Here is a 26670-nt window from a genome sequence, read left to right as displayed (position 1 = left end):
GAAATAAAGAAGACAGAAATAAAGAGAAAGACAGCTCATGTTCATGGATTGGAAGACTTAATATTATTAAAGTGTCCATACTACCCAATATGATCTACAGATTCAGTGCAATGTCTGTCAAAATCTCAATGGCATTTTTTCACAGAAAAAGAAAAAACAATCCTAAAATTCATTCAGAACCACAGAAGACCCAGAATAGCCAAAGCAAACTTGAGACAGAAAAAGCTTGAGGTATCACACTTTTGTGATACATTTTGATTTCAAAATGTATTACAGAGTTACAGTAACTAAAACAGTAAGGTACTGGCATAAAAACAAACATATAGACTAATGGAACAGAATAAAAAGTCCAGAAATAAGTTTATAAATATATGGTGTCTTAGTCCATCCAGGCTGCTATAACAGAATACCATAGAATGGGTGGCTTATAAACAACAGTAATTTATTTCTCACAGTTCTGGAGGCTGGGAAATACAAGATCAAGGTGTTGGGATTGAGTATTTGGTGAGATCTCACTTCCTGGTTCATAGAGAGCTGTCTTCTTGCCATAACCTCATGTGGCATAAGGGGCAAGAGAGCTTTCTGTGGTCTCTTTTATAAAGGCACTAATCCCATTCATTAGGGCATACAGACCTATAGTCTACAGCATGAGTTCAACTGATCTTTGACAAGGGTGCCAAGAGTATGCAATGAGGAAAAGACAGTTGGGAAAACTGGATATCCACATGGAAAAGAACGAAATTGGACCCTTATCTTAAACCATACACAAAAATCAACTCATAAATGACTAAAGATGTAAACCTAAGACCTGAAACTATAAAACTCCGAAAAGAAAACATAACAGAAAACCTTCATGACATTGATCTTGACGATGATTTCTGGGATCTTACACCAAAAGCACAAGAAACAAAAGCAAAAATAGACAAATGGGACTACCTCAAGCTAAAAACCTGCATGGGGGACTTCCCTGGTGGTCCAGTAGTTAAGAATCCACCTTCCAATGCAGGGGACATGGATTCGATCCCTGGTCAGGGAACTAAGATCCCACATGCTGCAGGTCAACTCAGCCACAGCTACTGAGCCTGCACGCCACAACTAGAGAGAAACCCACGTGCCACAACGAGAGATCCCACGTGCTGCAATGAAGATCCTGCGTGCCGCAACTAAGACCCAACACAGCCAAAAATAAAGTTAATTAATATTTAAAAATTTTTTAAATAATAAATAAAAGCTGCATAGCAAAAGAAATGACAGAGAGAAAGGCAACCTATGAAATGGGAGAAAATATTTTGCAAACCATAAATCTGATAAGGAATTCATATTCTTTGGGGTTTTTTTAGGTAAAAATAGCTCACAACTAAACAGTACTACTTCCATAGGATGACAGTCTTCTTTATTAATTTCTTTAAATGTAAATTACACATACTATAATATGATACACTAACATTCTGTTTAATATAGTGGTTTAACCTATAAAAGTTTTAGTATAAACAGAAAAATGAATGCGAAAAATAAGATTGCATTCTTAGATGAGAGAATTGTGGGTGACTATAAGGTATGTTACATAACTTTTGACTTTGAGAAGCATATCAATGTATTTTTTTTTTTCATTTTAAATTCAACAAACGAGCTCCTTCTCTGTATGCCAGATATTGTTGAGGACCTGGGATAACAAAAAAGGATGAGGGCGTGTCCTTAAACCAGTCCTTGGACTCCTTGATTTGGCACTAGTACAGAGTTTGTCCATCCCCTCCAGAGCGCCAAACACATCTGGCAACCAAAGGAAAGCTTCAGCGTCAGATACTAAATGTTAGTGCAAATGCATGTAACCTGAGATTTTGCCAAACAAGCTTCCTATGGTCAGTGAGCAATACGTTCCTTGACTTTTCGAGATTGACTTGACCAAATCTGTCATGGGAAAGTCTATCCTCTTAGAGCTTCCATCATCCTGAAGACCAGGTTACATAAATAAAGCCCAGGTTAAAGAGAGAGAGAGAGAGCGCCCATGGAAGTGCACGCCAGCCATGAACCCAAGACCCCTATAAATCAGTTACATTCTTTGCATCTATTTTTAGAGAAGATATATCAAGGCACTGTTTTCAGTGTTCTACGGATGTTAACACATATAATTCTAACAGCTACATGGAATATATGGACGAAGAATTCAGGGCATAGAGAGATTAAGTGATTTACCAGTCACCAAGCTAGGAAGAAATCACCTTCACAATCCTCGTATTTCTCTTTAATTCAAAGTTCCATACCCAGCCCTCCCCACTTTAGTGTTGGTTTTGTTGAAGGACTCGCCATGTTCTTCCTTGGCACATGCTAGAGAGGATGCGAGTGACTTGGCTATGCTACCAAGATTAACATTGACTTGAGCACGAATCTCCACCAGAGTATGTAGCGCTTTCCTTTTTTCTCCCCACCCCCCAAGTTCTCAAGCCAAGTTTAACTCCCTGAGATGGATAAATATTAACTTTGAGGTCCTCGTCACAGTGCGTGCGTCACAGGCCAGGGTCTAACCAGCAGGGAACTTTAGTCTCTTCCTGTGTCTCCTCTCACATGGACAGAGGAAGACAGAAACGCAGCCTCAGGTGTTTTTCTACAAATCGGTAGAAGGTTGAGCCGCCTTGTTCTCCTTCATTTGGTAGTATCGGATTGTATCTTTGCAGATATATGGACAATACATATGAATTTTTAATGATCAAATAATCAAGGGGGTTCCACTATTGATTATCAGATCTCTGTATGTTTATGTTCACAAGTCCAGACACGTGCAAAGAGATACAAAAAACATACACGTGTAGAGGTCAAGGGACCATAGCAGTTATGTAGTCCAAGCCTCTCGATTTATTAAAAAGGAAACTAAACACCCAAAATATTTACCAAAATATTTACCAAAATCGCATAGATGTTATTTTGAAAAAGCAGTCACATGTTAGCTCTCTACATACTGTTACTTTTTTTTTTTTTTTTTTGCGGTACGCGGGCCTCTCACTGCTGTGGCCTCTCCCGTTGCGGAGCACAGGCTCCGGACGCACAGGCTCAGCGGCCATGGCTCACGGGCCCAGCCGCTCCACGGCATGTGGGATCTTCCCGGACCAGGGCACGAACCCGTGTCTCCTGCATCAGCAGGCGGACTCTCAACCACTGCGCCACCAGGGAAGCCCCTATACTATTACATTTTAAATTATTTTTTAAAATTTTCATCAAAGTTATGTATAGCAGGGTACAATTTTTAAAACCTGCTATACGAGAAAGAAAAGGTCCCAGACCCCTGCTCCTTATTTCCCTCCCCAGAAAGACCACTTTTCTGCCTCCATATGCCTAATGGCAAGTAAGTGTTGCCACCTCCTGCTTTTTCAGTTTGAGGCACCGCACAATAGCTTTCACCTTTGAACATGAGGACTTAGCTCTTTATTCTCCTGGTCTATACCGTGTGCAATTGGCATCCTCACAGTATACTTACATCTCAGTTTTGATTAGAAAAGTATTCAAAATTTACATTATTATGACTATATGTGCTATTCAGAAATGGGGCCTATACTAAACTATGTTTTTCCTATCAGCACAACTTATCCCTGGAGTTAATAATTTTCTTTTTACTTGTTTATTTATTTTTGTCTGTTTGTGTGCGTGTGTGTGTGTGTGTTTTATGTACTTAACATTCATCCAGTACTGAAATATTTGCCAGTTGTCTAGATATTCTCTGAAGGTGCTTCGTGATTCTATCAGTTTCATATCAGGTGTTATGTCAATTATGTCAGTTTCATGCATCTGAAGAAGTCTCTCTCAGAAACCGCTGACCTGCTCATCTGGACTGGTTGCCCCCTCTGCCTGGTTATCTGAGGTCTTCTGCATTACCATCCAGAGTCCCTTTACTTTTCTCCTGTGTCAGAGCTACTTCCTAGACCTCACATCTTTTTTTTTTTCTTCCTTGTTTTATTCCTTCATTTTCATGGACCACATCCTACAGTAGCTCCTTAAGAAAAAGCATATGGAGGTTTAAAGTTATGTAAGAACTTGCCTGTCTAAAATGTCTGTATTCTATCAATACCTCACTTGACTGATAGCATGATTGCCTAGAGAGTTCTATGTTGGAAATTATTTTCAAGCAAATATTTTTTCTTCAGAATTTTGAAGATATTGCTCCATTGTTTCCTTATCCACAGTATGGCTGTTGAAAAGTATTCTAATACCAACCACCATTCCAATTCCCAGTCCTTTATACATATATAAAACTGTATTTTCTTCTCTGAAAGTTGGTTGAATATATTGAGAAATTTCACAATGATATTCCTCAGTGCCAGTTGTTTGTTTTTTTTTTTAATCCACTGCACTGAACACTCAGTGAGCGTTTTAAATCTAGAAAATCTACCCTCCAGTTTTGGGGAATTTTCTCGAATTATTTTGTTGATGTTTCTTCTTCTGTGGGTGTTTTGTTTTACTTTCTAGATCTCCTGGCATTCCTGGATTATTTATCTGCTTTTCTTATTCTTCCTCTCCTGTTACGTATTTCTTTGTCTTTTCACTCCAATTTCTTAATTTTAACTTAGATTCCTTCAATTGAAGTTTTTATTTATGCTGTCATGTTTTGTTTTGTTTTGTTTTTTTTGTGGTACACAGGCCTCTCACTGTTGTGGCCTTTCCCGTTGCGGAGCACAGGCTCCGGATGCACAGGCTCAGCGGCCATGGCTCACGGGCCCAGCCGCTCCGCGGCATGTGGGATCTTCCCAGACCGGGGCACGAACCCGTGTCCCCTGCATTGGCAGGCGGACTCTCAACCACTGCGCCACCAGGGAAGCCCATGCTGTCATGTTTTTAATTCCTAAGAGGCCTTTTTTTGTTCTCTGAATGCTCTTTTTTTTAACAGTATCATTTTCTTGCTTCATGAGACAACGTATTTCTCTTATCTCTATGAGTTTTTTAATAATAATTTTTGAAATTTTCTTTTTACTCCGCAGTTCCTGATCTCTCCTCATTGTTTTTTTGGTTTTCTTCAGCTATTTGATAATCATTAGTGTTCTCAGATATAAGAGTAAGGAACGAAAAACTGAAGTTCCGAACAAGAATGTGAGGGTGGGGGGAAGGTTGCACTTCCTGATGATGACTTTCGTTGTAATGAGCTGGCTGAGCCAGCTGTTAGGGAACTTCTACTGTCAGCGTCTTTAGGGCTTTCGTCATGTGTTAGCCAGATCCCCTAAGAAAATACCTGCAAACTCTTGCCCAGAGGGTAAGGGCCTGGCTGCCAGTGTTTGCTTAGGAGATTGAGGGTGAGAAGTAGACTGGAGGAATCCTGGGATGCTTCGTGCCTATTTACTCCATCCTCCTATCTTTATGTGGTCCCCACCCTGAATATTGCCTGGACATCCCCTGTTTCAGAGACCCGAGGCACCTACTGCTGCTAGAAGACAGGTGGATGAGTGGCCACGAACTCAGTGGACCTGAAAAAGCTGACCCAGAAGCTGGAAGCGGGACAGATGAGCCCCACCAGTGTTCAGGGCAGGGTCCTGCCAGGGCTCCAGGAGTAGCAGCAGCAGCGCCTCAGGCTGAGAGGAGGCTGAGGCCAGAATGGCAGCAGCGGCTGAACTTGGTTTATCAAGCAGCTGGTACCCTACCTCCTTTTGCTACTGCAAGCATCTGGGCGGCAGCATCCCCTCCACCTCAGCAGAAGCCTGGAAAAGCATCCTGCGGTGAGGGCAAAAGAGAGGGCCATGAATTTGAGAGGTGTGCCTTTCTGGCTTGGGGTCTTTCCTAAGGGTACAGTTAGGTGTCTGGCTGTGGCTTCAGTCACAGGCTTGACTGGCACTGGAGGATGTACCTCCAAGGTGGGTCAGGTGGGTCCCTCCCCACGGGGCCTCTCCACTGCGTCAGTGTCCTTACAGCAGGGCAGCTGGCTTTCTTCAGACTGAACCACTTGAGAGACCGTTACAGAAGCAATCATGCCTTCTCTAACCTAACACTGGCAGTCACACATCATCATTTCTGCCATGTTTTATTGAACACACAGCCTTGTTTCAGTGTGGGAAGAGGACTGCCATAGGATGTGATGCCAGGAAGCGAGGATCACGGGGTCCCAGCTGGGAAGCTGGCTACCACGCCTAAAACCATTCTGTGATGACTTCTTATCTTTTACTGCTTAGTGAAGAGAGGAGTATTTTTAATGAAACGAAGGTTAAATAGATACCCTCTTCTGGAGTGTATCTAAGGCAAATGACGGAGGTGATGTTGAGAGAGGCCAAAGCAGTAATCCCCCGTGGAGAGCCCAAGAAGAGTGAATGAGCACAGTGGGTTCCAGAAGAGGGTGAGGAAGGACCCTGGGTACTAGGAAAGGAAGGAAAGGAAGGGAAAGGCCAGAGGACTTGAGCCTCTCTGATGATTCAAGGCATCCGGATTTAAGTTGGAGTAATTACAGGCACCACATTTACAATTCCGAAATTTGTTCAGCCCAAAGAAACTAAAACGGGAGAATAGAGAGAAAGAGATGATTCATTTCAATTCTACAAGCATTTGTGTGTTTCCTCTGGGATAGGAAAATAACATAAAAATAACATAAAATAACATCAACAGAAAATATTTACTGTTACAAGTTACCCTTTGGGTCTGTGCTAAAACTCTCCAATTACAAGTTTCCCTTCACTTTTGTGAGTGTGTGTGTGTTTTTCTTTGTATTTCCTGAGCAGAGATGAAATAGTGATTTGGGGAGCCAGGTAATAATCTTTCATATACTCAAGAAATCTGACTGTGACCTGACCCGCTCGTCTTTCACTCACATTTGAAAAGTGCTTCTCTATTAGAGAGGAAGCAGCTTCCTGACGGATCCATGTGTGTCCAGGAAAGCAGTCTTTTACAGTGATCCCGCCACTATCTTAACAATAAACAGTTATATTCAAGGCATTAATTTAGGACCTTTGTATGCCTTACCTCTAATCCTTATAATCGCACTAGAAACAGCATCATCCCCATTCTACAGGTGAGGAAACTGAGTAATGTCTCTGAGTCATGTGACTGTGCTGAAGTCATTTCCTCCCTCCCTAAGTGTTAATACTCTACTGAGAACCTAATGCCCAACATCCCACCCCTGGAGATTGATTAACTCTCAGCAGGGGAAGTTGGGCCTGGGGTCACTGCTAATCGGAGGTTAGTGGTGTGTGCCTGAGGGAAAATTGTCTGAGAAATGCGTTTGCCCTTCAGGCCAGAACCCTGAAACCTTCTGCTGGAGCCACCAGGACTGGCTGAGGAACTTTGGAATTTCAGAAATGTTGTGAGGTGATACGAAAAATTGAATTCTATTAAAGTATAATTAAAGTAAAAACAAAGTTAATAAATACTCAAAACTCATCACTTCCTAATTATTTTACTGTTTTCTGTGTTCTTGAGGGTATTTACATCTATCATATCTGTGTGGTAGAAACACTCTGTAATGGTGTAAAACCGTACATCTCTCCAGCTTTGTGTTCAGGGACCTAACATTGCTAGCTTGAAATCAGCCATGACGGAAGCATTTACACCATGGAAAGTGGCGAATGCTATAAAGCCGGGCTTGATTTAATAGGTGGTTGCTTGACGACACTTATGACTATGATGAAGAAAATGTTAATGCAAGTTAAATGTAAAAGTCTGCTGAGTCTGTAGCTTTTACATGAGGATAACCCAAAAAATTCCTGGAGGAAGTTTTCTTCCAGTATTTAAAAGCTGTTGTCTGATTCAGCAAAGAACTAGTCATTAACAACCAAGTGAAATTCCAAGAAATGTATTCCTTTTTTCACTTTTGTCTAACTTATTAACTCAAATGAAAATATCCACTAACATTCAAATCAGATCTATGCTTACTGCAAAAGAGTCTGGCAAAACTCAGTTAAAGCATTCTGTGAAAATAAGTTGTCCCTATGGAATTCGTTATAAAAAGAAACTATTGGGGTTTTTTTGCTTTTTTGCGGTATGTGGGCCTCTCACTGTTGTGGCCTCTCCCATTGCGGAACACAGGCTCCGGACATGCAGGCTCAGCAGCCATGGCTCACGGGCCTAGCCACTCCGCGGCATGTGGGATCTTCCCGGACCGGGGCACGAACCCCTGTCCCCTGCATCGGCAGGCGGTCTCTCATCCACTGCGCCACCAGGGAAGCCCTGGGGTTTTTATTATTACTTATAAACTGTGTGCTACACATGCTTTATTTATAATAAACTTTTTTTTTTCTGTAGAACCAGTTGTTAAACATTGCCAGTGCACCACTGTCTGTGGGGTATAATTGGTCTACAAATTTTGCACCTGCTAGAACCACAGAGCAAAGTTCTTGCATTCCCCCAAAGCACTGGCACAATTTTGAACATAGTTGAAATAGGAATACCGTTTTTTTATCCCATTGTTAAAAAAGAGAAGCTAAAAAGCATGCCAACTTCTTCTGGTGTTAAATTTTCTGCATTAGTCCACTGGCGAGAGGGAATACTGTCAAGAAATCTTCAGACTACCCCAAAGCAGGTTACAGATAAATGTCTCCTCATGGATTTTGTTTCCACGCATGTATGTACCTTTTATTGCTAATGAAGATTGTAGGATCCTTTTCCAGCTATCTCTGGTTTAAGCAGCAGTATTTTTTCCCCCAAAGACAGTAAGTTAATACACTTTATGTGTTACTATATCAGGCTAAGAAAACATTAAGGATTGAAAATTTGGGAATTTAAGCCAGTCTCATATTTACTTAGTTGAGTGAATTACAAGTAGGTTAAGAGCTTATCAATTTCTGGTTTTGTTTTCCTTCTACCCTGTACCACTCTCTAGAAATACTCTAGAAATCTGTGGATTGTTATGCATATTTTTATATGCTCAGTTACTTAAATCTACTTTAATTGGTTTTGGACTGTTTCCACAAACTGGGTTTTCCATGTTGCACTCCACACTGTGGGAAGTGGGGCTCGCTGTTGATTTTAGCTTACACATAAGCAAATTTCCTTTGGCCAAATGTTTTCATTTTCTCTGAGCAAACTTTAATATGCAAAATTTTGAAAACTGCCATCCTTCCTACCTTAATCTCACGGACATCTAATATTTATTAATGGAAAACAAGGAAGGAAGAAAACAATAGCTAGGGACACTTCCAATATTTTCTGGAAAATTGCTTACATACGATTAGGAATGCTTAAGTGGCAGAGATAAAAATAATAACTGGGCAAGATATATCTGACTCAGGTTTGTACAGGCATCTTGATGGAGACAGATGATGTCTGCAGAGTTCTTGGTTCCCTTAGAAAAGTAGGTGGATTGCCAAGTAACGGTGGGAAATACTTACAGTGCACGTTTTCTGGGTGAATATTAGGCAGCATTTTTTTCTGGTTTTGATGTTAAGAATATGTCAGGTTCTTTATTTTCATGGGACGTCCATTTTACCTAACTTATCAGAACTGATACTGAGAGGAAACCTTGAGGAAGTTTTTGATCTCTTGGGATTTTGTTGTTAGTTGGAAGAGAAGCAACGTTGGTTTTTGGTATTTGTGTGTGTGTGTATCAGTGGCATTTAAGGAAGCAAGATGAAATAGGTAGTCCATACAGAAGTACCTCTCTCTCTCCTTTTTTTTTTTTTTAGCTTTTGAAGATCACTGCTCCAGGAAACATACAATGTAAATACAAGGTCATTTGGCTGCAGCCTGAGCAGAATAGATAGATAATGCTTTTCCTGGAGATTGAGTGCACACATTGATGTTATAGCTTCATGAAGTCTAGGAACTTAAGTCACAAGAACCCATGTCCAGGAAGCTCCTGGGAATCCATTCTAGTGTGGTCACAGTTGGGGTGTCTTCTGAACCTCGAAGCCGTTCCTTGAATTCAGCTCCCTTTAATCAAACCCTACTGCCCTGGATCTAGTAATATGAGGCCAAACGTTTAGGGCCAGCTGGTTAACAAATACTTATTGAGCTCCCACTACATGCCTGGTGCTGGATTGAGCACCAGGCGGTTTCCTTACGGGATTTACATTCTAGCACAGAACAGGCTTAGAAGTGGGTGAAAATTCTATCCGTTATTCATCTAAAATCAGTCGAATGTATGTCAAGCACGCTGCTACACATTAAGGAGGCAACTGTGAAACATTCAGAGTCCCTTGTATGCGAGGTATGGCAGGTACTGTGGGAGCTCAGAACCAGGACCACTAGTTCATAGGGAACTACTGCTGGTGATTTACTTCCAGGGAGGAGAGAGCTCAGGGCAGTCCCAGTAAAAACTCCCAAAGCGTGAAAGAACTGAGGATTTCTCCTCATTATCCAACCCACCACTGTTTGGGGAATTTTTGCAGATGGGGCACGGGGGCCACAGTGATGCCAAGAGCAGGAGAGGGAGGAACAGGAGGTGGGAAGGGGTGTCGGAAGCAGATTCCAGTGTCCCTTTTCCCCTCCCTCTGGGTCTTCCCTGAAGGGCCCTCCCACTTCTGTCCAGCTCAGCCTGTTTTCCTGATCTTCTTTTAGGTCTGCCATGGGTGCCCGGTCAAAGATCAGAAAATCACTTCATTTTGATTCCACATTTGCTGTGAACTAAAGATCAGTATTTCAGCACATGTGCTTTTGCTCACAGTAACTCTGATAGGAAAGGGACATCATCATCATCATAGCCACTTTATGAAGGAGGACACTGGTGGCCTCTGCGTGAGTGACTTTTCTGGGTCCACAGTTAAATGTGGCAGTGCTGGGCTTCCCTGGTGGCGCAGTGGTTGAGAGTCCGCCTGCGGATGCAGGGGACGCGGGTTCATGCCCCGGTCTGGGAAGATCCCACATGCCGCTGAGCGGCTGGGCCCGTGAGCCATGGCCACTGAGCCTGCGCGTCCGGAGCCTGTGCTCCGCAACGGGAGAGGCCACAACAGTGAGAAGTCCGCGTACCGCAAAAAAAAAAAAAAAAAAAAAAAATGTGGCGGTGCCAAGCCTGGAGCCACATATCCTGGGACTTTGGGTCCCAGTCAACAGAATGTGGCAGCTTTAGGGTCAGTCAGAGCTCAAATATTGGTGCTCCCACTAGCTCACCAGAGGATAAAAGGCAGATTGCTTAACCTCTTTAACCTTTGCTTTCTCCCCTAATAAATGGGCTGAAAAATAGTATCTACCTCCTAAGGTGGTTGTGAGGGTTAAATGAGATATGCACATAAAGTGCTTGATGCGTGTAGTAAGCACTCAGTAAATATTATAATTCCATTATGAATAATAGGTACTAAATCAGATTCTGTGGTAACAAAATTGAATGAGACACAGCACCAGCCAGAGAGACAGACATCTACATAACAGACCACAAGGCCAAGGGATAGACTCTGAGTAAGCAGTTGGTTGGCATAGATGGTTCCATTTGGAGATGGGGACCAGGGGTCCAAAAGGCTCCACAGAGCAGATCGTAATGGTACTCTGACCCTGGAGGTAGAATTTCACTCGCCTTGCAAAGGTGAGCCCAGCTAATGAGACACAATTGTATTAGTTGTCTATTGCTGTGTAACAAAGTACCCCCTCCCCACCCCCTGCATTAGCAGCTTAAAACAGCAAACATTTGTTATCTCACAGGAACCCAGGCACAGTTTAACAGGGCACCGCTGGTTCAAGGTCTCTCGTGGGGTTATAGTCAAGCTGTTGGCCAGGGCCGTGTTCATCTCCTGGCTGCATATGAGCTAGAGAACCTGCTCCCAAGCTCACTCAGGTGCCCACTGGCAGGCCTCCAAAGACCCACTGCCAAGTTCACTCACATGGTTCTGGCATGGCTTGGTTCCTCCTCATCTGCTTTGTTCATCCTGTAGAGCCAGAGTCAGCACTTTTTCTGTAGAGGGCCAGAGAGTCAATATTTTAGGCTTTGTGGGTCATACGACATCTGTAGCGACTACTCAACACTGCTGTGTAGCTCGAAAGCAGCCATAGACAACTCATAAATGAATGGGCATAGCTGTACTCCAGTAAAACTTTACTTAGCAAAAACAGGTGGCCTGACCCCTGCTCCAGATCTCTACAAGGACAGCAGCATGGTGTAGCAAAAATAATACTGGCAGCGGACTTCCCTGGTGGTCCAGTGGTTAAGAATCCGCTTTCCAATTCAAGGGATGCTGGTTCGATCCCTGATTAGGGATCTACAGGGGGAACAAACTAAGATCCCATGTGCCGCAGGACAACTAAGCCTGCACACCTCAACTACTGAGCCCATGTGCTCTGAAGCCTGCGTGCCACAACAAGAGAGCCCATGTGCCACAACTACTGAGCCCATGTGCTCTGGAGCCTGCAAGCCACAACTAGAGAGCCCGTGCACCACAACGAAAGACCCCTCATGCCGCAACGAAGATCCCACGTGCCACAACTAAGACCTGACACAGCCAAATAAATAAATAAATAAATATATTTTTAAAATAAATTTAAAAAAGTAATACTGGCAGTCACAGCCTCTCAGGGCTGCAGTTCCCAATCTGTAACACATGTGGGCTAGAGTAATATTTCCTAGGGCCTTCCCACCCCAAAATGCTGTGACTCTAACTTTAATTTTTTTTTTTTTTTTTGCGGTACGCGGGTTTACTGCTGTGGCCTCTCCCGTCGCGGAGCACAGGCTCCGGATGCACAGGCCCAGCGGCCATGGCTCACGGGCCCAGCCGCTCCGCGGCATGTGGGATCCTCCTGGACCGGGGCACGAACCCGTGTCTCCTGCATTAGCAGGCGGACTCTCAACCACTGTGCCACCAGGGAAGCCCTCTAACTTTAATCTTTATTCACAGCAGTTTAATAGCCATTTATGTGTTCTCACTGTCTCTCTCTACTAAGACTAATAGCTTAGCCAGGGTGTCAAAACACTTCACAAGTCTCACTGTAGAATGGGAGAAATTTAGCGAGGGACAGCTTAATTGACATGTCCAAGTCCCTCCTTTAATACATGTAGTCTCAGTCAGTCGTGGCGTGGCTGGCCAGCTTGGGGCAGAGAGTGATGGCCTCTTGGCAGCAGGGCCCTTGCCTGCCTACACAAGAAAAGAGAGGCCCAGGAGCTGGAGGACCAGTAGCATCCTAATAAAATCTGCTAGTGATTGATTGCTTACCTGTGCCAATACCATGTATGTAATCCATGGGATAACGGCTCTTAGGTTCTGAAGATGCATATATTTAAGGAATCACAAATAGTGGAGTCTCTACAACAGGTACATGAGAGTTGACTCCCTGCCCCTGAAAATTTCTCTTGAAGTAATTGCACAGAAACCTATCCCTAACTTTTCTTTTTTGCATTACGCTTACAGTTAATATACAACCTGTTATTTTTAGAACAACCATAATGTCAGATCAAGGTCACTCAGAGGTTGAAAGAGGCCTGGATTACTTTGTTGTTGTTGTTTCCAAGGCTACTGATATATTAAAGAAGTAAAATAATGACAAAGCAGGATTATGAACATTGAAGGATATTTTAAATGCTTATCTGTACAGATTTGCAATATTGCACACATGCATAAAGGTGATAAAATTTTCCTATTCTCAAGGTAAAGTATTAGTTCATAGGGAACTGCTCGTGATTTACTATGGAAACGCGGGGCTGAAGTTCAAAGCTGTGTGATGAACATTGTTTTCTTTCAATCCTCCCCGTGTAGCTCTGGGCGTATATTTGGAGATACTCATCAAGAGTCTACATTGAGGCCCTTCATGAATGGGAAGCCCAGGTTAGTTGACCTCCTGTGTCCCATATTCCCACATTTCCTACCTGCCCCCATGACGATAGGCTTGATGACATGAATCCTGTCATATTGAAGACTTTATGGTGTGAATAAAAAAGCTTGAACTTTGAATCCTGGCTCCACCATTTACTAGTTGTGTAACCTTATATGAATTAGTTAAGCTTAATAAACCAGTCTCCGTATTCATAAGATGGAGCTAGTAATGCTTATGTCACAGAGTTGCTGGGAAGAAAATGAAATAATGAGTGTCAAGTACCAAACACATACTGGATATTCAAGTGTCAGATGCCATCACTACCACTACCACAACCAGCACCACCACCCCCCACACACACACTCTCTCACTCACTCACACATCAGATCCAGAGCCCAAGTTTGGGTTTTGAACATCTGTTGAGTGTAACTACACTGCCTTCCTGGGCCCAGTGAAGAGTCCTATGCCCACAGCTTCCCTGAGCTCCCGTTCACAAGTGAACTGACAGCCCCACAGTTGCGGTGACTTGGCCCACAGGCTCTGCCTCCATTTCATCCCCTCACCTGCCCTTGGTGAATGAAGGTGTGAGAGACAGTATGCAGCTCTGAGACACACTTCTTAGGCCACTTATGTGAGAAAACTGAGAATAGGACTTTATAAGTAGAAAAGGTAATATCCAAAGGGCATTGGAGCACCTACATGTTTACAGGATGACTGTCAGCCGTTTCTCCTGGGGTCCCTGCTGTTAAGAGGGATGCACCTTAAGCCTCTGCCTGGGAAGAGCTTGTGCCACAAAGAGAAAAAAAGATTAACTTAATAGAAGTTAAAAATTTGCGTCTGATTCCCTGGCATCTATTGTTCAGGGTCTTTAAGTGTTTCGGAAGAGAGGATTTCTGCCTGTATAGGTAATTGCTGGGCAGGTTTTCCTTGGTCTTTTACCCATATAGAGCTCTGAATTTGAAGAGCGGTGATGCCTTGCAGATCCAGCATTTCCTGGTTTATGATGGAGAAACAGCCTCCTGGCTGTCTCTAATGACTAGGTCCTATAGATCATCTTTACTTTGTATCAGAAGAAAATTAGGAAATGGAAAGGCAAGAAAATCAAAATCATGTCACACCTTACAGTTATGTAAAGTTTATAGTCAGCACCATAGACATTGAACTTGGAAACTGCAAGGAGGGTAACTTTACTGAAAAAGGAAAGTTCCAAAAATGTTAAGCGATAGAGAAAAATGGTTAATTAGCTGGCATAATATATCTTCCATTATTAATTATATAATAATTGGAATAATTTGCAGCCATATAAAAATATCATTGTGGGGACTTCCCTGGCGACCCAGTGGTTGAGACTTCGCCTTCCAATGTAGGGGGTGCAGGTTCAATCCCTGGTCAGGGAGTTAAGATCCCACATGCCTTGTGGCCAAAAAACCAAAAACACATAAAACAGAAGTGATACTGTAACAAATTCAATAAAGACTTTTAAAATGGTCCACATCAAAAAAATCTTTAAAAAAAATTTTAAAAATAAAACAATCATTATGAACATTATGGATTGTCATGGGAAAGGCTTGAAACATAATGTTAAAGGGGAAAATAGCAGGACGTGAAGTTGTTTATATATTGTGTAAAACAGGTATGCAGTTCTTGGATTGGAAGAGTCAACACTGTGAAAATGACTATACTACCCAAAGCAATCTACAGATTCAATGCAACCCCTATCAAACTACCACTGACATTTTTCACAGAACTAGAACAAAAATTTCACAATTTATATGGAAACACAAAAGACCCCAAATAGCCAAAGCAATCTTGAGAAAGAAAAACAGAACTGGAGGAATCAGGCTCCCTAACTTCAGACTATACTACAAAGCTACAGTAATCAAGACAGTATGGTACTGGCACAAAAACAGAAATATAGATCAATGGAACAGGATAGAAAGCCCAGAGATAAACCCATGCACATATGGTCACCTTATCTTCGATAAAGGAGGCAAGAATATACAGTGGAGAAAAGACAGCCTCTTCAATAAGTGGTGCTGAGAAAACTGGACAGCTACATGTAAAAGAATGAAATTAGAACACTCCCTAACACCATACACAAAAATAAACTCAAAATGGATTAAAAACCTAAATGAAAGGCCAGACACTGTAAAACTCTTAGAGGAAAACATAGGCAAAACACTCTATGACATAAATCACAGCAAGATCCTTTTTGACCCACCTCCTAGAGAAATGGAAATAAAAACAAAAATAAAAAAATGGGACCTCATGAAACTTAAAAGCTTTTGCACAGCAAAGGAAACCATAAACAAGACCAAAAGACAACCCTCAGAATGGGAGAAAATATTTGCAAATGAAGCAACTGACAAAGGATTAATATCCAAAATTTACAAGCAGCTTATGTAGATCAATATCAAAAAAACAAACAACCCAATCCAAAAATGGGCAGAAGACCTAAATAGACATTTCTCCAAAGAAGGCATACAGATTGCCAACAAACACATGAAAGAATGCTCAACATCATTAATCATTAGAGAAATGCAAATCAAAACTACAGTGAGGTATCACCTCACACCAGTCAGAATGGCCATCATCAAAAAATCTAGAAACAATAAATGCTGGAGAGGGTGTGGAGAAAAGGGAACCCTCTTGCACTGTTGGTGGGAATGTAAATTGATACAGCCACTAGGGAGAACAGTATGGAAGTTCATTAAAAATCTAAAAATAGAATTACCATACGACCCAGCAATCCCACTACTGGGCATATACCCAGAGAAAACAATAATTCAAAAAGAGTCATGTACCAAAATGTTCATTGCAGCTCTATTTACAGTAGCCAGGACATGGAAGCAACCTAAGTGTCCATCAACAGGTGAATGGATAAAGAAGATGTGGCACATATATACAATGGAATATTACTCAACCATAAAAAGAAACGAAATCGAGTTATTTGTAGTGAGGTGGATGGACCTAGAGTCTGTCATACAGAGTGAAGTAAGTCAGAAAGAGAAAAACAAATACCGTATGCTAACACATATATATGGAATCTAAAAAAAAAAAGGTCATGAAGAACCTAGGGGCAAGACGGGAATAAAGACACAGACCTACTAGAGAATGGACTTGAGGACACGGGGAGGGGGAAGGGTAAGCTGGGACAAAGTGAGAGAGTGGCATGGACTTATGTCTACTACCAAATGTAAAATAGATAGCTAGTGGGAAGCAGCTGCATAGCACAGGGAGATCAGCTTGGTGCTTTGTGACCACCTAGAGGGGTGGGATAGGGAGGGTGGGAGGGAGGGAGACACAAGAGGGAAGAGATATGGGGACATATGTATATGTATAACAGATTTACTTTGTTATAAAGCAGAAACTAACACACCATTGTAAAGCAATTATACTCCAATAAAGATGTTTAAAAAAACAGGTATGCAGATGGACATAAACTAAAACAAATCCTGGGGAAAATACTGAGCATCTAACACAGGTCAGATTGCTATGATTACAGCTGGCTTTTTTCTTCCCTTTTCCCAAACTTTGTATGATTTGTGCATGTTTGTGTATAATCACATCTATTTTATATACATGTATTTTACATATAAATATGTACACATACAAACATCTTTTTTTAATGAGAAAAGTTCTTTAAGCATTTGGAAAAGATTGGAGATATTTATGAGCAGAGCAGCTACAAAAGAAAAAAAAAGTTTTTATACTTAAAAAAAGTACTGAGACTTTGTACCAAGGACTAAACTTTAAAATCCATCAATAGATGAGTGAATTTTACACTATACTGCAGATGACCGTGCTTTAGTGAAGTAACTAGGGTCGTTCTTTTTTTCCGTCGAGATTCTAGATATCAATCACGGTTTTGTTTTCCCTTGGTTTAAATGGCATTCCTCTTTGATCATTACTTCGCACTGGGAAAAGATATTTCCTTGTGCAAAGTAGTGGTTAGCTTCTTATAACCTCAGACAACAAAGGGCCCCTGTGTGAGGATGCAGGAATTCGTCTTGGAATACAGGGAAGGCCCCCAGCTGAATCGTATCCAAGGAAGATGCTGCAAAGCTTGCAAAGCTAGTTCGGAGAAAGGAGCCCAGCTGGAGATCTTTTCTTTCTATTCACATATTGGCCCTGCTTGAGAGGTGGGGGTGGGGGGAAGCCCATAAAAGGAAACCCGAAAACAAGCCTGAATGCGTTTACAAATTACAAGGAAAAGTTAATTCTGGCAACCAGCGTTGGTGCCAACTCAGGCTTATCATGTTTAGAATCTAACTCCACTTGGGGAGAAACTTTGTTTTTCTTCTCATGGAAGTTAAAGAAGGCAACAGAGGTGGACTGTATGGTGTAAGTTCTGAATGCAAACCTGTCTGTGGGTAAGTCACAGGCTGGCTCAGTTCCCCTCGGCCACCTGTACTCTCGGCCCACCGTGAGTCCCACGTGTTGCCGCCGTTTATTATTGTGAACTGCGAATCTCATCAAGCCGGGCCCTGAGCATGGCATTCGCAGCCCTCCTCTACCTAACTCCTGTGGGTTTACGTGTGACCATGCTTCCTTTTTCACCACCCACAAGCCTCTTCCCCTCCAGCCACCTTCTCATGCCCTTCAGCTTCCCCTCGACCTTGGGAGGGTTTATAGAATGACACGTAGTACCTGCGGGTGGACGCTGGCATGTCCTGGGCTTTGGGTAAATGCCAGTACCCTTCCCCCTTCTTCCTCTTGCCCTTCTTTGAACTTAAATTCCTCTTCCTCTCATAGGTACTAAAGTTCCTGGTCAATGATAGATCCTTCCGCAAAAGCCAGAAATCAGGGCAGTGATGAGAAGAAATGAGAGGTGCGGAGAGTCAGCCCTCGTCTTCATTGAGGGCCCCTCTTCACCTGTAGATTAAGAATGACGAGAAGAATAGCAGCTGCCGTTTTTGTGCTTCTGCCACCGGCTTATCCTGATTCCTGCGTTATCTATAAACCTGGCATCTGAAAAAACAGAGGCCCAGAGAGGTTGAGAGGGCCTCTGTTTTTGAGGCCACACAGCTATAAGTAGTGATGCTAAAATTCAAACTCAGGAGTTTCTGAGTTCTCCAGAACTCTCCCCTCTTTTCACGACACAGAAGTGCTTTCCCAAAGGCTCAAAGACTATTAGTCACCAGCAGCACTTGCCCCCAACATCTGTGATCAAACAGTATCAGGACATGTAAGAAAGACCTGTTTCTAGTTCCACCCGTGGCTCCAATTGAAAACTAAACTTGGAGTAAAAATTCTACTCCGTGTACAGATAACTAGTTAAATATCAAACTCAGCAAGGCTCTACTTACTAATAGACCCATGGAATGTGATCCCTTCAGGGGTTTGATGTACTTGAAAACACTATAAAAATCACCATTTAAGAACCTGTAGACCAGTACCATCTAACAGAATTTTCTGTGATGAGAAAAATGTTCTGTGTCTACCCCGTCTGATACGATAGCCACTAGCCACATGTGGCTTTCAAGCACTTGAAATGTGGCTGGCTGGTGTAACCAGGAACTGAACGTTTAATGGACTTAATTTTTAGTAATTTAAATAGCCACCTATGGCTAGTAGGTACCATATTGGGCTGTGTGGCTCTAGAGTATTCTGACAGGTTGACTGCTGGTCCCCACCTTGTCATGATGCTTTGCCTCTAAGCTCTATTGTGTCACTGGATCGTAATTATTTGTTTTTGTTTTGCCCACCCCACCAGGCTGTAAGCAGTTCATCCTGCTAAGTCATCTCTTTTTAGCACATGACCTGGCCCACGGTACTAGGCATTAAATAATTAATGTAGGTTAAATAAATGGATGGGAGTCAGCTTTTTTCAAAAGCATCATTGTTATTGCTTGCTATCATCTGGTTTACCCTTTCTCATGACTTTGCTCTTAGGACTAAATTGGTTCCCAAATCTTCAGATAAAGCCCAGACTGCTTACTCGTGAACACATCTTTCTTTCCTCAAAGGAACTCACTTCTTTCACTGATTATTTTGGTTATTTGCCTCAGTTTCTCTAAATGAATGTTTCTATTACCATTTCTTGATTTTTTTTTTTTTTTTTTAGTGTTTCAGACATTATATCTTCCAGTGTGGTAAAAGATGGTTCAGCTTCCACCCCTTGCCCCACCACACGTAAGAAATGTTCCCACTCCCTACTGAACGCCCCCCTCCAGTTTTAGTTAGATGAATAAATAGTATTTATTATAACTATGTAAATGCAGTTCACAGCTAAGCCAGGTAGGGAAGTATAATTAAATTTCCTTTCCTGACATCTTTTTCTCTGAAGGTAGCAAATGGCTCATTTTTTTCATCTGTTCAGTATTCTACATCCTTACCACTGATTTGACCCCAAAGTCTTTCCCTATTGTATATATATATATCTTTCTCTTTGGGACACTTCAGTGATTCTATCAGTTTCATCTCTTAAAAGAAAACTGCCCAGAGCCTTCTCATCTTCTCCAGTCAGAATGAGCTGTCCTCCAGGCTGTGCACGTTGCTGGCATTCTGGGGTCTCCCATCACCATCGTCCTGGGGGTTACTTTTGTCCCTCTCCTGTGTTTAATGCCCTATCTCCTGTATTCCTTGTCTTCCGCTCTTGGTTTACTACCTCATTTGTTTGTTACATCTTCTAATAGCCTCCTTCCCAGGAGGGGAAGGTATATGAATGGTAAAATTTTTGAGACCTTTCTTATCTGAAAATGTCTTTATAGTACCCTCTCACTTCATTGGTGGTTTGGCCAAGTTCAGAATAATGTGTGTGTGTGTGTGTGTGTGTGTGTGTGTGTTTGTGTTTAAGAAGTCTAAAACCATTCTGATCCCCAGCTCTTTGTATATGATCAGTTTTTTTCTTTCTTGAAGCCTGTAGGAGCTTTACTTTTATGACAGTTCTATTTAATTATTCATGTCTTTATCTCCTTTGCGAATTTATATGAGATTTCCTCATGTTTCTCTTCTAGACTCTCCATTGAAATATTCATGTTTGCTGTCTTGTTTTAATTTCCAAGAACGTTTTATTGTTTCTCTCTCATTATTTTTTTATTGAAGTATAGTTGATTTACAGTGTTTCAGGTGTACATTCAGTTACACGTGTGTGTGTATGTGTATATATATATATATATATATATATATATACTTTTTTAGATTCTTTTCCATCATAGGTTATTACAACATACTGAATATAGTTCCCTGTGCTATACAGTAGGTCCCTGTTGTTTATCTATTTTATATATAGTAGTCTGGAATTTGGAATCCCAAATTCCAAATCTATCCCTCCCCTCCCTTTCTCCTTTGGTTTGTTTTCTATGTCTGTGAGTCATTTTCTGTTTTGTAAATAAGTTCATTTGTATCATTTTTTTAGATTCCACATATAAGTGATATCATATGATCTTTGTCTGACATTTCACATATAAGCAATATCATATGATATTTGTCTTTCTCTGTCTGGCTTACTTCACTTAGTATGATAATCTCTAGGTCCATCCATGTTGCTGCAAATGGCATTATTTCATTTTTTATGGTTGAATAGTATTCCACTGTATATACCACATCTTCTTTATCCATTCCTCTTTTGATGGACATTTAGGTTGCTTCCATGTCTTAGATATTGTGAACAGTGCTGCAATGAGCATTGGGGTGCATGTATCTTTTTGAGTTAGAGTATTCTCCAGATATATGCTCCATGCTGATCACATGGTTACTCTATTTCTGGTTTTTTAAGGAGCCTCCATACTGTTCTCCATGATGGCTGCACCAATTTATGTTCCCACCAACAGTGTAAGAGGGTTCCCTTTTCTCTGCACCCTCTCCTCCGCTGAAGTCTTGAACCCCTCAAAGTCATTCACAAGGGTTGGGATCAACTATTTCCACACTCTTGTGTATGTTGATATCTTGACATCTTCCCGTGGATCACAAGTGTTCTTAACGGCATCTAGAATGGTGAACCCTTCCCAGACTTTTCAACTGACTGTGCCCAGATCCATCAGAGCAATCACTGTCTATGGGAGTTATAGCAGCCTTTCAAGTCATATTTCTTAAATAATAAGACTAGAAAGTCAAAATTACTTTCTGATCCATGGGCTGCAGAGTGGATGTTGTGTTAGAAGACATGAAAACAACATTAATCTCGTTGTACATCTCCATCAGAGCTCTTGGGTGACCAGGTGCATTGTCAATGAGCAATAATGTTTTGAAAGGAATCTTTTTTCAGAGCAGTAGGTCTCAACAGTGGGCTTAAGATAGTCAGCAAACCAGATTGTAAACAGATGTGCTGTCATCCAGGCTTTGTTGTTCCATGTATAGAGCACAGGCAGAGTAGATTGAGCATAACTTTTGAGGGCCCTAGGATTTTCGGAATGGTAAATGAGGATTGGCTTCACCTTAAAGTCACCAGCTGCATTAGCCCATAATAAGGGGGGCAGCCTGTCCTTTGAAGCTTTGGAGCCAAGCATTGGCTGCTCTCTAGCTATGAAAGTCTCAAACGGCATCTTCTTCCACTGTAAGGCTGTTCGTCTATGTTAAAAATCTGGTGTTTAGTGTAGCCACCTTCATTAAGTGTCTTGGCTAGATCTTCTGGATAACTTGCTGCAGCTTCTACATCAGTACTTGCTGCTTCTCCTCGCACTTCTATGTTATGGAGACGGCTTCTTTCCTAAACCTCACGAACCAGCCTCTGCCAGCTTCAAACTTTTCTTCTGCAGCTTCCTCACCTCTCTCAGCCTTCACAGAATTGAAGAGAATTAGAGCCTTGCCTTGGGTTAGGCTTTGGCTTAAGGGACTGTGGTGGCTGATTTGATCTTCTACTCAATCCACTACAACTTTCTCCATATCAGCAATAAGCCTGTTTCACTTCCTTATCATTCATGTGTTCACTGGAGTAGCATTTTTAATTTCCTTCAAGAACTTTTCCTTTGCATTTACAACTTGGCTAACTGGTGCAGGAAGCCTAGCTTTCAGCCTCTCTGAGCTTCTGGCATGCCTGCCTCACTAAGCTTGATCATTTCTAGCTTTTGATTTAAAGTGAGAGACGTGTGACTCTTCCCTTCACTTGAACACTTAGGGACCACTGCAAGGTTATTAACTGGCCTAATTTCAATATTGCTGTGTCTCAGGGAATGGGGAGGCCTGAAAAGGGGAGAATGGGGAACAGCTGGTTGGTGAAACAGAGCACACAAACATTTATCAATTAAGTTCGCTGTCTCACATGGCTGCGGTTTGTGGCTCTGCAAAACAGTTACAGTAGTAACATCAAAGATCACTGATCACAGGGGCTTCCCTGGTGGCGCAGTGGTTGAAAGTCCGCCTGTCGATGCAGGGGACGCGGGTTCGTGCCCCGGTCTGGGAGGATCCCACGTGCCGCGGAGCGGCTGGGCCCGTGAGCCATGGCCGCTGGGCCTGCGCGTCCGGAGCCTGTGCTCTGCGACGGGAGAGGCCACAGCAGTGAGAGGCCCGTGTACCACAAAAAAAAAAAAAAAAAGATCACAGATCACTGTAACAAATATAATAATAATGACATTTGAAATAATGTGAGAATTACCAAAATGTGACACAAAGTGAGCAAATGCTGTTGGAAAAATGGTGCCGATAGACTTGCTCAACGCAGGGTTGCCACAAACCTTCAACTTGTAAAAACAAAACAAAACAGAAAAACATGCAATAGTTACGAAGCACGATAAAACGAGGTGTACCGGGACTTCCCTGGTGGTCCAGTGGTGAAGAATCCACCTTACAATGCGGGGGATACAGGTTCGATCCCTGGTCAGTAAACTAAGATCCCACATGCCGCAGGGCAGCTAAGCCTGCACACCACAACTGCTAAGCTTGCGCGCCTCAACTAGAGAGCCTGCATGCCACAGGCTACAGAGCCCACGCACTCTGGAACCCGCACACCACAACTACAGAGCCCACGCATCCTGGAGCCCGTGTGCCACCAACTAGAGAGAGAAAATCCGCATGCCACAACTAGAGAGAAGCCCATGCACTGCAATGAAGAGCACGCGCACTGCAACAGAAGATCCTATGTGCCACAACTAAGACCCGATGCAGCCAAAAATAAATAAATAAATAATAATAAAAATAAAACGAGGGCTTCCCTGGTGGTGCAGTGGTTGAGAGTCCGCCTGCCAATGCAGGGGACACAGGTTCGTGCCCTGGTCCGGGAAGATCCCACATGCCACGGAGCGGCTGGGCCCGTAAGCCATGGCCACTGAGCCTTCGCGTCCAGAGCCTGTGCTCCACAACGGGAGAGGCCACAGCAGTGAGAGGCCCGCGTACCACAAATAATAATAATAATAATAAAACAAGGTGTACCTACACTGTAATCCAAGGCAGAAAGTGATCAGAGCCGTCCAGTTTCTGTGGAAATTAAAAGAATGGAGTAATTACCTTTAGGTGGGATTTTTTTTAAATCTTCATGGAGCTTTGAAGGAGTTTTGAAGGATCAGTAGAATTCTGCAAAATACCAATGGGCATGGAGGCATGCCAACTGGGGGAAACAATACGTGCAAAGGTATAGAAATAAGAAAAAGTGTATATAGACATGTTTAGAAAACAGTGAAAAATCCAGGTTGGCCGGAAATAGTAGTGGCTAGAGGAGTTTCAGGGATAATCTAGGAAGGCCAATTGGTACCATATTGTGGCAGGTCTTGGATGCCTAGCTGGGGCCATTAATGATTGGTAGGCAATGCAGAGCCAGTTAAGGCTTCTTAAAGGGGAGTGACTTGTTGAGAGCTATTCTTTGCATGCCTGGTTCCATCTCATTCTTTGGGTCCCAGTTTACATGCTCCCTCTTCAAAGTTCCATCCCTCACTCTAAGGAGGTTCTCACCTGCAACTCTGAATTGCCACATCCCGTTGGTTTCCTACAAAACACTTGTAGGAAAGTTGTAATATCTGTCTAGCAACCACGTGGCAAGTTCCAAGTTCTTTAAACACCAGCCAATCCAGAGTATTCACTCTCCCGCACATAGGGCTGTCATTCTGTAGGGCACACAGCATGGTGTCCCATTCACTGCAGTTTAGTGGTGCCTGACACACAGTAGGGGTTGAATTCTCTGGTGACTAAATAATACCCCATCCTTTCCTGGCTTCTCTTTGTCACATTCCCTCTGCCTAGAAGGCCCTCCCTCCGCACTTCACCGTCATCATTTTTCTATCTGCCACAGTTCTTCCCATCTTTCTATGAATGCATAGTTCAGGTGCTGTCAGCCCAGTTACACAACCTCCCAATCCTGAACCCCCTCAGCTCTTGTGTTCCTTCGGTGGCATTATGTGCCACTAATATTTTAGTGATTTGTAACCTAACCTTTTCTTGTCTCCTTGCCCTTCCCAACGGATGGCTAGCTCTCTGAAGGCCTGGATTTTGTCTTTCTTGTATCTTCCTTTTCAAATAATATTTGAGTTGAATTATAAGTACTTGGTAAAAATTAAGAATAACATTCATGTGACATTTGAGCAATGTATTAGATTTTAAGGAATTAGGAAACAGTAAGAAGTAATACTGAGTGAAAAGACATTGCTGACAGAAAATGAAATTGAATTTCAAAAGGATATAACCATTCTAATGTTATATGATACATTTAAGGCAGAATTCATTATCCCAAAAGGTAGTTTACTTGGAAGTGGGCTAAGAGCATTTCTCTGAAAAGTTTTGTCTATGTATAGTGAATTATTCTAATAATTTTATTGAAATATTATGCATATATTCATTGAAACTTTGATTGTTTGATATGTCTCCAAGAAGTAAATTCCTTGAATTATTTTTCTGCTTAGTTGAAACTTTACCCATCAGAGAAGAGTGTATTGTCATGTAATGTTTATCAACAGCAACAACTAACAATAGCTTCTGGTTATTGAACAATTCCAACATGCCTAGCATGTGATAAGCAGCTTTCCTGTTGTGTCATTTAAATCTCACTATAATATGTTATAGATGCAACACTGAAATTGTTCATTGATCATTAATTGAGTATCAGAAGCTGGGCTGCAAACTCAGGCTGGCAAATTTCAAAGCCCTTGGCTGCCTGGGCTAAATGTTCTAGGCCAGGAATTCTTTTCCCGCACATCACTGCCTGGGCCTCTCAGGAAATGCTTTCTGCTGTGGCTTTCAAGATGCAACTTGGCTGTGAAAAGGAGGCAACTTGTAGACCTCAGTTTTCAACTTTCTTTTTTGTTTTTTTCGGTTGCAGGGAGAAGTTAAACTTCTAGAGAAACCTAATGGACGATCTCCACAACAGGTAAGCTGTTCTTTTTTTTGTGCTTTGGGAAGAAAGTCTGTTCTTTCCACTTTCCATTACATTTTGTATTATTCGGTCTTCCACTACAGTTCTTATTACCTGAAACATTAAAGCCAGTAGACAGAGCAATCCCCAAAGTCTATTCTTTCTGACTCATTCAGGTTTGAGTAGAATTCTGTTATTTCCTTTTTACTTTTGTTGTTTAGGGGATACAGTTCTAAAACGGGACAAATGGTATGACCATACAAGTCTTCACACTGAAAGGTTTACAATATGGGGCTGAATCAAGAAGGCTGAGTGTTACCTTGTTTGAGCTCAGCTAGAAACGTGCACCTCAGGCCACTCCAAGTTTTCACCATTCCGCACATGCCCAAAAATGACCCCCAAAACACAGCAATTATTCATCTGGGACTTACAGTTAAATTTTAGCCAGTAGATAAATTCACAACTATGGAATCCACAAATGATGAGGACCAATTGTACACCTAAAGCACGTGGATTAACACCTAGTACATAGGAAGCTCTGTGTAAGTTTGCTGTTTTTATCATCATCTTCATTATTCTATGTTATTAAATATCCTGAGGGTCTTAGACACCTTTGAAAAGTTTTAGGCCCGGGGAAATGATAAGATTCAGATTTATGTGACTTAGATCATGTGACTTCCATGTGGCAAATGTATTATTTTAGAAGACACAGGTGGATGCAGGAGACAAGAGGATTTTGCAGTAAATTCAGGTAAGAAAAAAGTGCTAATGTTTTAGGACGAGGCAAGGGTGGTGCACACGTAGAGAAAAGAGTGGGCTTACTA

General features: G+C 42.1%; 1 protein-coding gene across 2 annotated transcripts in view; it reads left to right on the top strand.

Annotated features, from left to right (window-relative positions):
• Nucleotides 1-26670, top strand: part of C5H4orf19 (chromosome 5 C4orf19 homolog) — an 84209-nt gene that overhangs the window by 39697 nt on the left and 17842 nt on the right. The window contains exons 2-3 of one of the 2 annotated variants that reach the window (XM_060012715.1): nt 13572-13640; nt 25814-25861. The gene's annotated coding sequence lies outside the window, so the exon portion shown is untranslated. The remainder of the gene's footprint in view (nt 1-13571; nt 13641-25813; nt 25862-26670) is intronic. The other variant, XM_060012716.1, reaches the window with a different exon arrangement.

Source organism: Delphinus delphis, chromosome 5, assembly GCF_949987515.2.
Source record: "Delphinus delphis chromosome 5, mDelDel1.2, whole genome shotgun sequence".
Taxonomy (NCBI): domain Eukaryota; kingdom Metazoa; phylum Chordata; class Mammalia; order Artiodactyla; family Delphinidae; genus Delphinus; species Delphinus delphis.
Note: the sequence above shows the minus strand (reverse complement) of the source record. Positions and strands in the feature narration are given on the sequence as shown.